The 13102-nt window shown below is 39.2% G+C and overlaps 1 protein-coding gene across 2 annotated transcripts in view; it reads right to left on the bottom strand.

The window, feature by feature from the left end:
- PUB4 (RING/U-box superfamily protein with ARM repeat domain-containing protein) overlaps positions 1 to 12043 on the bottom strand; it is a 40372-nt gene extending 28329 nt beyond the window's left edge. The window contains exon 1 of one of the 2 annotated variants that reach the window (XM_010245618.3): positions 11338 to 12043. The gene's annotated coding sequence lies outside the window, so the exon portion shown is untranslated. The remainder of the gene's footprint in view (positions 1 to 11337) is intronic. The other variant, XM_088891297.1, reaches the window with a different exon arrangement.
- Between the last annotated feature and the right edge of the window lie 1059 nt (positions 12044 to 13102).

Below are 13102 nucleotides of genomic sequence, written 5' to 3'. Positions count from 1 at the left end.
AGCTCGATCTCGGTCGGTGCCCTCCCCCTAGTCCTCGGGATTAACAGCTCGACAGGGAATGGCCAATTAACAGCTCGACAGGGAATGGCCAATCTCCCGGACAGTGCATGAAAAACCCTTCCTTCCAATGTTTCACCAAGGAGGGGACTCCAACGAGCACCTTATTTTGTAACCGAGCCGAGAAGTAATAATAACCCTGTTGGTGCTTCTTCAGGTGTAAGAAGTATGTGAACATTGGCAAGGTGACGTCCACGTTGTGAACTAAGCAGTAATAAAGAAGGTTGACCAAGTATCTAAAGGAATTGGGCATCAATAGGATTGCCTGGACACGGTACCACATTAGCACCGTCACAATACCCTCGCTTAGGAAACCTCAACCCGGCTATCAGGCTGTGCTAGTAAACGCAAAGCTCTCCTGACCGAGCCAAGGTAGCCCTCTCACCAATGTCGGGGCAGCTCATACTCCTCGAGAATGCAATAAAGGGTCCTAATTTGGGCCAGGTCTCCAAGTGTTAACCTACAAGGCGAAGACACGAAGCAACTATCGAACCGCATAAGAGCGTCGAGCCCCTCTTCTAACACAATGTCCACTTCGGCCTCATTGATCTCCTAGACCTCGACCTCCCAAAGGGTCGCAGCCTCCTCCGCCACGGAACCCTCACCTTCAAGCCCATCAACCTCGACCTCGCGGGCCTCAAGCGCAGTGGCTTCAGAGTGAAACCCCGACTCGAACTCACTATCAAACACGCTACAAGATGAAGAAGAAGAACAAGAAGACGAGGAGGAAGATGAAGACATCTTACCGAAGAACTACACCGTAGAACACCTAAAAAACCAGCCGAGGACTAACACTTGTCGAGCTCCTATGATCGCCCACTCAAACTGGCAAAGTAAAATGGCTCGCCACCTCCCCTTTTAGAGGGGCGACCAACGGTCCAGATCAGCTCAAATCAACAGCACTAATTTGATGTCGCACTTCGCACGCGCATGACCTCGAGAAGACGAAACAGCACGTTTCAAAAGTGGTACGAGCGTTAGACAGTGTATACCCTTAACTCCAATCAGATTGATGTACAAATACAATTATTGTAAATGAATAAAAGCACATTATTGTTTCATGTTGATATTGGTATGTTTCTGTGAAACTACCCCTTAAACTGGACACTTATGAGACTCATGTTAGTTTAGAATGTTCTCAGCCATTGGATAGACTTGGGGAATTTATCCTACTAGGGCTGAAACTGATGTGCTACCAAAGAAGTTGGGGCAGTTTGTCTCAACTGCTAGGGTTAGACCCAAAGCACATGTAGTGTGTGTTTGGATGAAACACTGAACCAGGACCATTTTCCAATTATGCCTTGGACCTTGGAGATTGATGGGAAAAACTAGAAAGTTACACATAACCCCTAGACTTTATTATGGTACTACACTAGGTGTTGGATTAAGCTGTCTTTGACATGCCAATCAGTTAGATCCTTCAAGGGTCAAAACCTGGGTATGTTGGAGTAGTTTGAGAATTCACCTAAGTGGGTGATCATAGTGATATGATTGGCCCCTTTGTCAGACAAAGTGAATGATAGGGTTTACACACTCTCTAATGGAAACCTGAACTGCCAGCATTGAATTTCAACAGTGTTTTGAAATCTGATTTTGCAAAATATATTTATGATATATATTAATGTTATATGAAAATGTTTGCAAAAGGTTTTAATTCCTAGGATCTATCCGAGTAGAGAGTGTGACACTACACCTTGCAATCAGGGGAGAGGTTCGTGCCTATCGGGCAATGTTTGATCATTATGGGCCGAGAGGTTAAGTGTAAGAGACCATTAAGGGTTGATTACTTGATGAGCTTTATCTTACTTAAGTCCATTATCCTTGGGTTTTCATAGGATGACTGAATTCACGAATCACCTAAGTATAAATGTTGGGCCCATAGTGATGTGCTCAAGGGTTCACTGCGTTTAGTAGTGAATTCGGCCAAGCCTTTTCACAGAAGCTGGGCCGAACCCATGTGGACTATGTGAGATCATTGTGTGGTCCCACGCCATACAAATCAGGCCTAAGTGGGTCAAGCAACACTCTAGAATCATGAGACTTATAGCTGATGGACCTAAGGCCCATAATTAATATGACTAATTAAGTTGCCACATGACAGCTTAAGTTGTCATGTGACATGGGGCGAATATGAGCTTGGATCTGGGTATGGAGAACCCAATCTTATAAGAAGATAAGGTATATCTCTAATTAGAATCCATATCTGATTTAGATCTGGATTATCTCCTAGTTAAATTAGGAGATAGCTCCATAAGAGATTATAAAAGTGGAGGGAGCGGACCAGTCCAAGACAGCTTCATATTTTTGCAGTTTCCGATTCTCTCTACACCCTTGTCTCCCATTTTTTCCCAGTTCGGCATTAGCTATCAAGGACTGATAGAGATCAGATTTCTTCTGATTTTTTCAAGAAAAATTCAGAGGAATTTCAAGTTCACCTTCCCCAGTTCAATCCAAGCAGTTGGAGTACAGTTTTGCTGAAAACTGTATTGTTGAATCAACTTCACCTATACACTATGCCATCTTCAATGGAGGTTGGTTTTAGGACTGATTTGGGCATGAACTTCCACCTTGGGATCTGCATTTGTGGTATTCATATCATGTACACATCTCCTTAATTTGGTTTCAAATCTGGTTCGGTTCAATGTAAGAACGATCCAGAAAATGCAGTTTTTCAAAACATAGGGAATTCGATGCCCATAAGGATTAGAAATTTTTTGAAATTTCACCCAACCATCTAGCATGGTTCGACCATCCATATGATGGATCCTAACCTTTCCATCATTTTGGAACGGCACCCTTTAAATACCCCTTCGCACTATCTCTTCGACTTGGACCAGCACTATATCAACTTGCCCGTCCCAGCTAGATCCTTCTCTATCCTACTGAGTTGAACATCAGAGTACCTACCCGAGGAACAACTCCTCGGGCCTCTAACCTTTCTCTTGGTTGCAGATCTCAATGCGCAGCTTCATCCTTCCACTTCAGCCTCGTCCAATTAACAGGATTATCTAATCGTGTCCTCGATTCAGAACACCTCGAATTGGACAGCATCAGCTTTGCATACTAAACTAGATGCTTTGCATAAGAACAGTACCTAGGAAAATGTGGACTTGCTTGAAGGGAAGGAACCAATTGGTTATAAATGGGTGTTCACTATCAAGTATCATTCTGATGGTACTATTGAGAGGTTTAAGGCTCGGTTGGTTGCTAAAGGTTACACTTAGATGTATGGTATTGATTACCTAGAGACTTTCGCCATCATGGCTAAAATGACTTCAATTCGGATTTTACTATCTCCAACTACTACTTTTGATTGGCCACCTCATCAATTTGATGTTAAAAATGCCTTCTTCAATGGAAACTTACATGAAGAGGTTTATATGTCTTTACTTCTAGTATGATCTCAAAATAGTCTCCTAGAGCTTGGTTTTAGAGATTCGGGCTTCCCTTGTTACCTTTGGTTACACACAGACTCAATCTGATCATACTCTATTTATTAAGAGGAGAGATTCCTTGGTGACCCTTCTGATTGTTTATGTTAATGACATTGTGGTTACTAGTGATGATACTCGAGAAGTGGTTAATCTCAAAAGGTTTCTTAACACTAAACTTGAGATCAAAGACTTGGGTGACTCAGATATTTCCTAGGAAGTGAAGTTGCTCGGTCTAAGGATGGTATCTTCATTTCTCAATGTAAGTATGTCCTTGATCTACTTGTAGAAACTAGCAAACTTGGTGCTAAACCAGCTTCCACTCCTATAGACTTAAATTACAAATTCTCAGCTATTGATGATGAACTGTTGAATGATAAGGGAGTGTTTCAGAGACTGCTTGGGAAGTTATTATATCTTTGCATGACTCAGCCAGATATTTCCTATGTAGTGGGTGTCATTAGTCAGTTTATGCATTCCCTTAAGATACACATTTAATAGCTATAGAGAGGGTTCAATGTTATTTAAAAGGTACTCCAAGGAAGGGTATCCTGTTTGCCAAGCATGGACACATGAACTTGGAAGCATACATTGATGCTAACTAGACTGGATGTATTGATGATAGGAGATCCACCTCAGGATATTATGTTATGGTGGCGGGGAACATTGTTTCATGGAGTAAAAAGTAGTCTATAGTGGCTAGATCCTCAACTAAGGCAAAGTACAGGGCAATGGCACATGGAATCTTAAAACTATTGTGGCTTATATCACTTTTGGGAGAATTGAGCATTGACTATGAGAAGCCAATGATGCTACATTGCGACAACCAGGCAACTATCAACATTGCACATAATCCTGTCCACCATGACAAAACTAAGCACATAGAGGTTGACAAAAATTTTATACAAAAGAGAGTTGCTTCAGGGAAGTCTGCTTGCCATTTATTGCTTCTGAAAAACAATTGGCTGATGTTTTGCAAAAGGTGTTCCAAAACGGAAGTTGATACATTATATAAGTTGGGCATGTTCGATATCTATGCTCAACTTTAAGGGGAAGTGTAGGGAGACTGGGCCAAATGAACCCTAGTGCATTATTTTTTGTTATTCTTGTTTCTTACACGTGTTTGTCTAATCATGGGCTTCATTCTTATGGGCCTGTAAATCCTTTTTTTATTTTTTTAAGTGAGTTTGTGAGCTGGCTACTCACTTAAGGGCAGAACTAGAATTATCTCTAATTAAGAAAGATTAATGAAAGATTAGAGAGAGAGGAGAGAAAACATCAAATTTCTTTCTCCTTCTCCCTTCTCCAACTTCTTCCTTCTTTTTCTGCAGTTTCTCTTCTATCTTCTCTTTCTTTTTTCTTGCTGAAATCTGAGATTACTTGCAGGATTAATGGACTTAATCAAATCTAAACCCATCAGCCAGTCCAGGAGATAGCCCATCAGGCCCACACTGAAGTCCAAGACCAAGCTGAAGGGGTCCTAATTCCAGAAGGGGAGAAGGCAATAGTAATAGAGTACCCAAAGGGGAAGACTACAGACTTCAGCCAAGTCTACACTAGGAGGTTCCCACTCCACATCAGCTGATCTGTTAGAGCTTGGACATGAGCTATCATTAGTTAGTTACGATTTTGTAATAACAAATATAAATAGTGAGAGAAACTCCTGCATGGCCGGAATGCAGATATTTCCTTCTACAGGAGGTGTGCTACCCCAAAGGAGCACCCGGGGTAGGCAGTAACCTACCATTTGGTATCAGAGCCCCATGCCAAACGCCAAGTCATCTACAGTCAAAGACAAGGTCGACCAACTCAAAGTCAGTCTTCATCACTTTGAAGGAGATTAAGTAAGCACTAGCAACAGTGGTAACTCAACTCGAGAAGCTTTCCCCAATGGCCAGTCATGGAGGTCAATAGGAAGCTTCCAGCAATGAAGGATTCAGGTGAAGTCCAGATGTACCCATCAAGTTCAATAACCTGAATTTTCCCCATTTCTCAGGCGAGGATCCTCTATCATGGTTATTCAAAGCTAAAAGATGGTTTGAATACCACGAGACTCCAGGGTATCAAAGAGTCCTGATGGTTCCAATTTACCTGGAAGGGGATACGATTTCCCAGTTCAGTGGTTTAGATCCTCTCATCCCCAATGTAGTTGGGCAAATTTCACTGGGGCACTCTATGCTAGGTTTAATTAAGGAAAAGTTAAACCATCTGGACCCCATAGTTGTCAAGGCGACGCCTAGGCAACAAGGCGCCCTTGGAGTCTCGCCTCGCCTAATCGCCAAGCAGTTTTCTATGGTGTGTTATAACAAACTTTTATATTCTTAATTTTTTGAGGTTATAATTATAAAATAGATATTTTTAAACTAAAATACTCATTTTGTGTGTATATACTAATTCTTTTTGTTATTTTCTTATTTGTTAGAGTTTAATCAACACAAACATTGCTAAATGCTGTATTGAACCTTCAAAGACTTCAAAACCTGAACCAATAAGTAAGAAAGAACATAAAAGGTTCTCCAATCAACACATTTTCTTCTTTTTCTTTACTAATTTTGTGTTTTTATATACTAATTTCTTCTTCTTCCACCTTTTCTTTTCTTCTTTTCCTATAACAGAAATAGGGGTTCAGCCCCTATATTCTTTGAATTTTCTTTTCTGTCTTCTTTTTCTTGTCATGAATATGTTGATTTTCTATACTTCAACATGAAGGTTATACTTTTCTTATGAAATTTATGGATATTTAATAAGGAAATATGATTATGGAACCCAGGGAACCCTAGAATACATGTTTTTACTTGAAAAAAAATCCACCACCTAGGTGACTAGGAGACTAGGCGCCCCCCTGTCGCCTAGCCTCGCCTTGGCACCTTGAAAAGTGAAAACTATGTTAGACCCAGAGCTTTGCTCCCATTTATATCTTTTAAGGCTTCCACAATTTCCCCAACCTCAAACTCCCCTCTCAATCCAATTTGCTGAAAATTCCCTCAACTTACTTGCCAACTCCCTAAGAGACATCAAGCTCTAGAATCTCGAAGTATATAAATTCTTGTATTGTTGGAGAAACACATGGTTTCTTCATACTTTTGATACTTTCTAGTAGTTCTATGCTACAAGAAGAAAACCAGCAACTATTCTCTGGATTTTCCCCTAGATTCAGAGCATACTTTGTTGGATTTTGAAGCAAGGCTACCCATCGACCTCATCTTCTATCTAACATCACTACGTAACTAACCTTGCAAAAACAGCATAAATTAGGAAGCTTCTGGGAGCCTTCCCTATTTATGCCTCCTGGAAAGTAGCAAGAAGCCTGTGCAATAAATGGGTTATGAGAGAAAGTCATCAAAATAGTCAAACTCACAATCATATTAAAAGTAAATGGATATTAAGAACCAGTACATTATTAGTAACCAAAATAACACAAAAACAACTAAATAAAGCAGGGATGAAAAGAGACTCAGCAAAGAAAAGAAAATTGCAAATAAATAACAGAGAAGAAGATTAGTTTTATCAACTTCAATTGGGATCTTCCAATAACTGGACTATCGTCTAGTCAAGCGCAGAACCAAAACTAGTAAAATATACATCAGATGTTGCAGCAGCAGGAGTCATCCTCAATTCTACACTTCTGGATAAACTGCACATAATTCAGGAATTTTCATATTTCCCTTATCCCGATCCACTGCCACAGCAATTGATTCAGAAACACCTCAAGTTTCATCTGTAGATGAGACAGAAAGCAGTAACCAATTTAGCTCTTATTCATTTGAAAGTTTTTGATGCATCCTGGGACAAGCTGCTACTAACATCCCTAGTTTATCTTTCTATTGCCAGCAAATTTGGTCAGAATGGGAAAGGCCTTCATCTATAAGCCTTGTTGGATACTTGGACCCATTGATTCCTTGTGAGATCACCATCATCATCCGACTTCTGTAGTCTTAATACTTTCATTTTACCCATACTGGGGGAAGTAATGGTAGATTTTTTTTTCATTTGGGTGAGAGGACCATTTTTTTCTAAACTTGAAAGTTGGACTCAATCTTTGTCACTAATTTACAGGTATGGAGGGAGAGATACATCAATATAAATTTCAGGTAAATAGAGAACTTGGGGAGATTTTAGGAGATTCTAACAAGTTGGAAACATTAGAGATAAAGGTCTGTAGGTTCTGTTATAATAGCTGATGAAGGAGGGAAAGGAGGCTATGAGGGTTTACAAGTGACAGAGAGACAAAAAAGAGATAAAAGTGTAATTCCATTTCCTAATTGATAGGATGAGTTACTAGAGCTTGGAAAGGATTATGAAAACCTTACATGAAAATACTCATCTAAAAGAGAGAAAATTAAATAGAACTTAATAGGAGTCTTCTTGTTCCTTCTCTTCTAAAAGGAAAGGATTTATAGGAGATAACAAAACAGGATTAATGTAGCCATCTACCCAACCCCACATAGTTAGGATAAGGCATACATGATGAAGATGATGATGAACAGAGAATGTAGGGATTTTATTGTTTTCAGGTGGACAGCGATTTAATAGTGAACCTTTTGGTTTTCAATGATATGTAAGGTGTCCATTATAGAGAAATTAAAAGAAAGGATAGAGGATATTGATCAAAAAAGAATAAAGGAAAGAGGATTGAAGAATGACAACTCATTATTCTATTGGGAAGTGTTTCATGGAAGCATTAATACCTTTGATCTACTTCAAAGGAAGAGACTAAATTGGTGATTGTCCCCCAACTGGTGTGTTCTTTGCAAGTTGAATGGTGAGACTGTGATTCATCATCTTATCTCTTGCCTGTTTATTAGCTTTCTTTGGGATTGGTTTACTTCTCTCTTTGGATGCAGTTGGTCTTCTCCTAATAAGTTGGAGGGTTTGTTTAGCCTTACTAGCATTAGCTGTACAAAAAAGAGGGGTAGGACCTTGTGGAAATGCACTAGAGCAGCACTAATTTGGACTGTGTGGGAGGAAAGAAATGCAAGAATATTTGAAGAGAAGGAACAAAGCAAGGAAGCCTTGGTTGAAATTATAACATTGATAGTAGCTCATTGGGCAAAAAGTTTGAAGCTGTTTTCGGATTTCAAGATTGAAGATTTCTTCAGAGCTTGGGGTATCATTGCTGCATCCTCAACTACAAGACAAAGATCTGTTGAGGTTTGGGTCTCCTCCAATAAATGGTTGGAAGAAACTGAATTTTAAAGGTTGTTGGGGTAACCCAGGCCCCTCAGGTATTGGGGGACCATTAGAGATGAAGAGGGGAACATAATTGCTGCGTACTCTAGCCCTGTGGAGCAGGGTGATGTGGCAAGATCAGAGTTTTTAAGTGGCTAGTTAAAGGGGAGGGGTGGCATGGCACTTGAGGAATGAATTCAGAAAATTCAAATGGCTACCACAGATTCACAGGACATGTTAATCCGAGTGAAATGAGTGAGGAGGACTGCTAATAGCTTGGCAGGTAGCTTAGCCAAGCAAGGGGTACATAGGACACATGTTTTGGGCTCAAATGTAGTACTGATTTGGGACAGCTTCTATAGCTGGTTCTTTTCACAACTTGCTGTAATCATGTTTCTCTCATAATTAATGAAATTTTTCTGTGTTGTTGATCAAAAAAAAAGAATGACAACTCATTAGGAAGGGATAGGTTTAAGTGGGAATCAGGAGATTGATTAGAAGGAAAAAGGGAGCAACTCTTCAGCGAGATAGGAAGGATTTGTAAGATCAAACACATGGGAAAAGCTAATAATTGCCTACTATAATTTTTCCTTTTCTATTTTTTTTTTATCAACAACACTTTCATTAAATCATCAGTAGAAAATTTACAAGTGGAAGACAAACACACTTATCTTCCAAGAGTCACAAAGAACTTTAAGAAATGAAAAGAGAAATTACAAAGATACAAAGACACCAACGTTACAGCTTAGCCCAAAACAAAGAATCCCTTTCTGCCCCTTGTTTTGCTAAACCATCAGCTAGGGAATTAGCTGATCTTTTAATCCAACATGTCTTAACTTCCATCTCCCGCACCAGCCATTTGAATTTCCTCTTCTCATTATTATACTTCCATAAATCATTTTGATCTTTAGTCAGCCACCCTATCACCACCTCTGAATCCCCTTCAATTATAAGTTTCTTGATGTTCAATTCCTTAGCTTTCCGGGCTCCTTCCATAACTGCACATATCTCAACTCTAAGGGAGTCACCCACTCCAATTGGGCCTGAGAACATAGCAGAGATGACCCCATTTTCATCTCTAAAAACACCCCCCCCGATCCCCGATTGTCCTGGGTTTCCCCTACTGCATCCATCAAAGTTTAATTTCAAGAATCCACTAGGTGGGGGGGTCCAAGCCACACTCATTACTGACTTGGTCTGCGTGCAATTTGCAATTTTTCCTTTTCTATTTCTCTACACATGTTAGTAAGGAGAGGCTAAGGAGGTCTGCATGATTATTGATCTCACCCTTCTCTCTTACTATTATAATACTGATAAGAGATCCTTCTTTATTTATCATTTCTTGCTTGACTGACATTGAGAGTTGGCAAACAGCAAGTAAAGTTTCCAGAATTAGTACTAGTCTATTAGAACCTGTGCAGTGTTTTGAAAAGCATAGAAGGCTTTTTTTTATAATATAAACATGTATGCATCTAGCATCTACAAAATGTAAAACAGTAAAAGAGTCTTATGCCTTGAGGCTCACCATAAGCCTCTAGTCTGGGGAAAAAGAGGGTGTAGGGGCTGTGGAGAGGGGGGAGTGATTCTGCAGTGGCATTAACCAAAATGAGGGTATCAAGACCAAATTACCAAAAAATTTTGAGCTGTTAGAGATCAATACAATCTTCATTTACCAGGCAAGGAAATTGTGAACTATAAGCAAAATGAATTTGATTTTATCTTGTTCAATGAAGAACCCTCTCAAATGGTTTTATTAATGAGGAATGAGGCTAAGCAAAGACTTAATAAATCAGCTGTGACCAGAGACGAAATACCACTACAACTTGGAGCTACCCAGGATAAGGAACTGCCATGGTTAAAGGGATATTTGTGTGTGATGTGTGGAAAAGAGGAAGACCGTGATTCATCAATTAAAAAAAAAAAAAAAAGGAGGAAGATTGTGGACATCTATTATTGATCACCACTTGGACAAAAACATCTTGCACCTCTTCCATTTTCAGGATACATTCGAGATCGCTGCAGACACTTCAAAGATGAAAAGGAAAACCTTATGAAGCGTCACTTCATTTGTGGCCCTTTGGGGTGTGTGGAAAGAGAAACAAGAACATATGAAGGCTACTTTCAATAATTACCATAATCTGCATGGATATCAAACTCAAACAATGTAGATTGGACGGTGTTGTAAAAAATTCTCAAGACATGGTACAGATAGATTTAGAAAGAGACAAGGACAGGATTCCTTACACTGATTATGTCACTTTTTGCATATTTTGTCTTGTTTTTATTGCTCAAAAGACTCTAAAATATATAATTGTACATATTTTCCTTTAAATTAATCAAGTTTCTCCCTTTCTAATAAAAGAAGACTACGAAAACCCCACTTCCTAATAATATGAACCTAAGTTCAAAGTCAACAAATGGATAACAAAAAATCAGCTTCATTGCCTAAAGGAAATCCAAACCAAGCCAGCTAAGTCCCTAATCGTAAATGAAAAAGGAAGCATAAATACGGAAACAGCCATGAGGTTTTCTAAAACCAAGAACCGAAAGAAAATCTCAACAGATCTGAACATGTATCTTAAAAACAATAAGCAGCATCATGAAGTTTTCAAACGAGCGGCCGATCAAACGTAAAATATAAAAGAAAAGGGGGGGGGAGAGAGAGAGAGAGATTGTATACCCGATTTCCAGTTGAAAAAGCACCGATGACAGCTCCACTAGCTTACCGATGGCTTATACAGATCTAAATACTCTTCAAGTCCTGATCAGGTTAGCATTTCACTAACCCCATATGATGTGTGGGTCTCTGTGTCACTTGTATATGTGTATGTGTGTGTGTGTGTGAGAGAGAGAGAGGGAGGGAGGGAGGGAGGGAGAGAACGGGACCCAAGGACTGATTTTCCCAATTGTTTCTCGAATAACCAATTCGAAATCCGACTCTCCACCCTTCAAAAACCCTCAAACTGATTCTCGAAATTAGAACTCTTTAAGCCGCGACGTTCAAAACCCGATCTGCTGGATTTTTGGTTTTCCCATGAACTTGACAAAGTTCGAAAAGCATTGAAGTGATTACAGCCAGAACAGAAAAGGGTCAAAAACTCGAAACTCGGCAATCAGCGAAAAAGAATAAAAAAGGCATCTTTTTCTCTCTCCTCTCTGTGCTTTTTCTTGTTTTTCCCTGTTACAAACCTAACCGTTTCGATTCAACGTAGCCAAAATGCAATTCCTTGAATAAATCAAAATTTTCAGTATAAACTAAACCCAGAAGCTTTCCCACTGCACCTTCAATTTGGAAGACTTTGTTTTATGACTCTCCAAACCACTTAGACTTCAACCACGAACCAGCCGCTCCGCAGGGTCTTTGTTTGTTAAATACAAATCAGGCAAAGAAACTGCCAAGAATGCCACCACCTTTTATTTATTCCTCTTGCAACCACTCCCTTTATAGAATTTGAGAAAACATATTCAAACCTGTACTTATTATATTTATAATAAACAAATATATTACCATATCTGCCATTATGAATGAAAACATTCTGCTAAAAAGACATGGATGCATGAACGGTGCAATCTCTGCAAGTAAAAAATTGTGTGGTTTAATAGGTTACCATGGCATGTGGTTTTCCTTTTCTTTTGATAACATTGTTATTACCACAGTTAATATTGATTTTTTTTGTTTTATTTTGAATGTATAATTTATTATATCATCATTTACATTTTACTCATTGATATTGTTCAAGTCGATTAGGCCAAGCTAGTTAGGATGAGTTGGTTGTAACTTGTAACCATGCAATCGGTTCAATGGCCTAGCTAGAGAGCAAGAGAGTTAAAATGCTCGAGTGTGAAAAAAAGAATACTTCGCAGCATGCACAAGTAGTGTGTCCCAATTTTGTCCTCGACTGAGGTTCTTCTAGGGGCACTCCACACTCTTCATGCAAGAGGCAAGAGGCAGGATGAGGTGAGTTCTATAAACCTTATGTGTTTTGATGATAACAAACTCTTTGAAAGCACTAACGATATAACTAAGTGTGTAGCAAATTTTTAATAAGCTTCTTTGTGCTAAAGAAGTATCAAGGCTAGAATGCTATCAAGGATGATGTGGAAACTTTGTTGAGTTGGCTACTTATGTTTCAAAGATATTTACACCATCATCATCTCTCCAAGTTGAGGAAACTCCAAGCAATTCTAGCATCAAGGCTACTGAATAATTTAAATGTTTTTGGACCTACTCAAAGGATACCCACTACAACATCTCACTGAGGGGAATATTGCATCAAGTTGTACTCAATTTATATTTATATTTTAAGATCTTGTTGTAATAAGTTGTATGATGAACTCACTAAATGCTAAACAAAACTGATATAATTAACATTAGAAACCATCAACTTAAATGGGTTTGGTTCATAGACTTCCATGAGCTTTGGTGGTGCACAATCTGGTGCTCC

This window comes from Nelumbo nucifera, chromosome 7 (assembly GCF_055504915.1).
Source record: "Nelumbo nucifera cultivar China Antique chromosome 7, China Antique-T2T, whole genome shotgun sequence".
Classification (NCBI taxonomy): Eukaryota; Viridiplantae; Streptophyta; class Magnoliopsida; order Proteales; family Nelumbonaceae; genus Nelumbo; species Nelumbo nucifera.
Note: the sequence above shows the minus strand (reverse complement) of the source record. Positions and strands in the feature narration are given on the sequence as shown.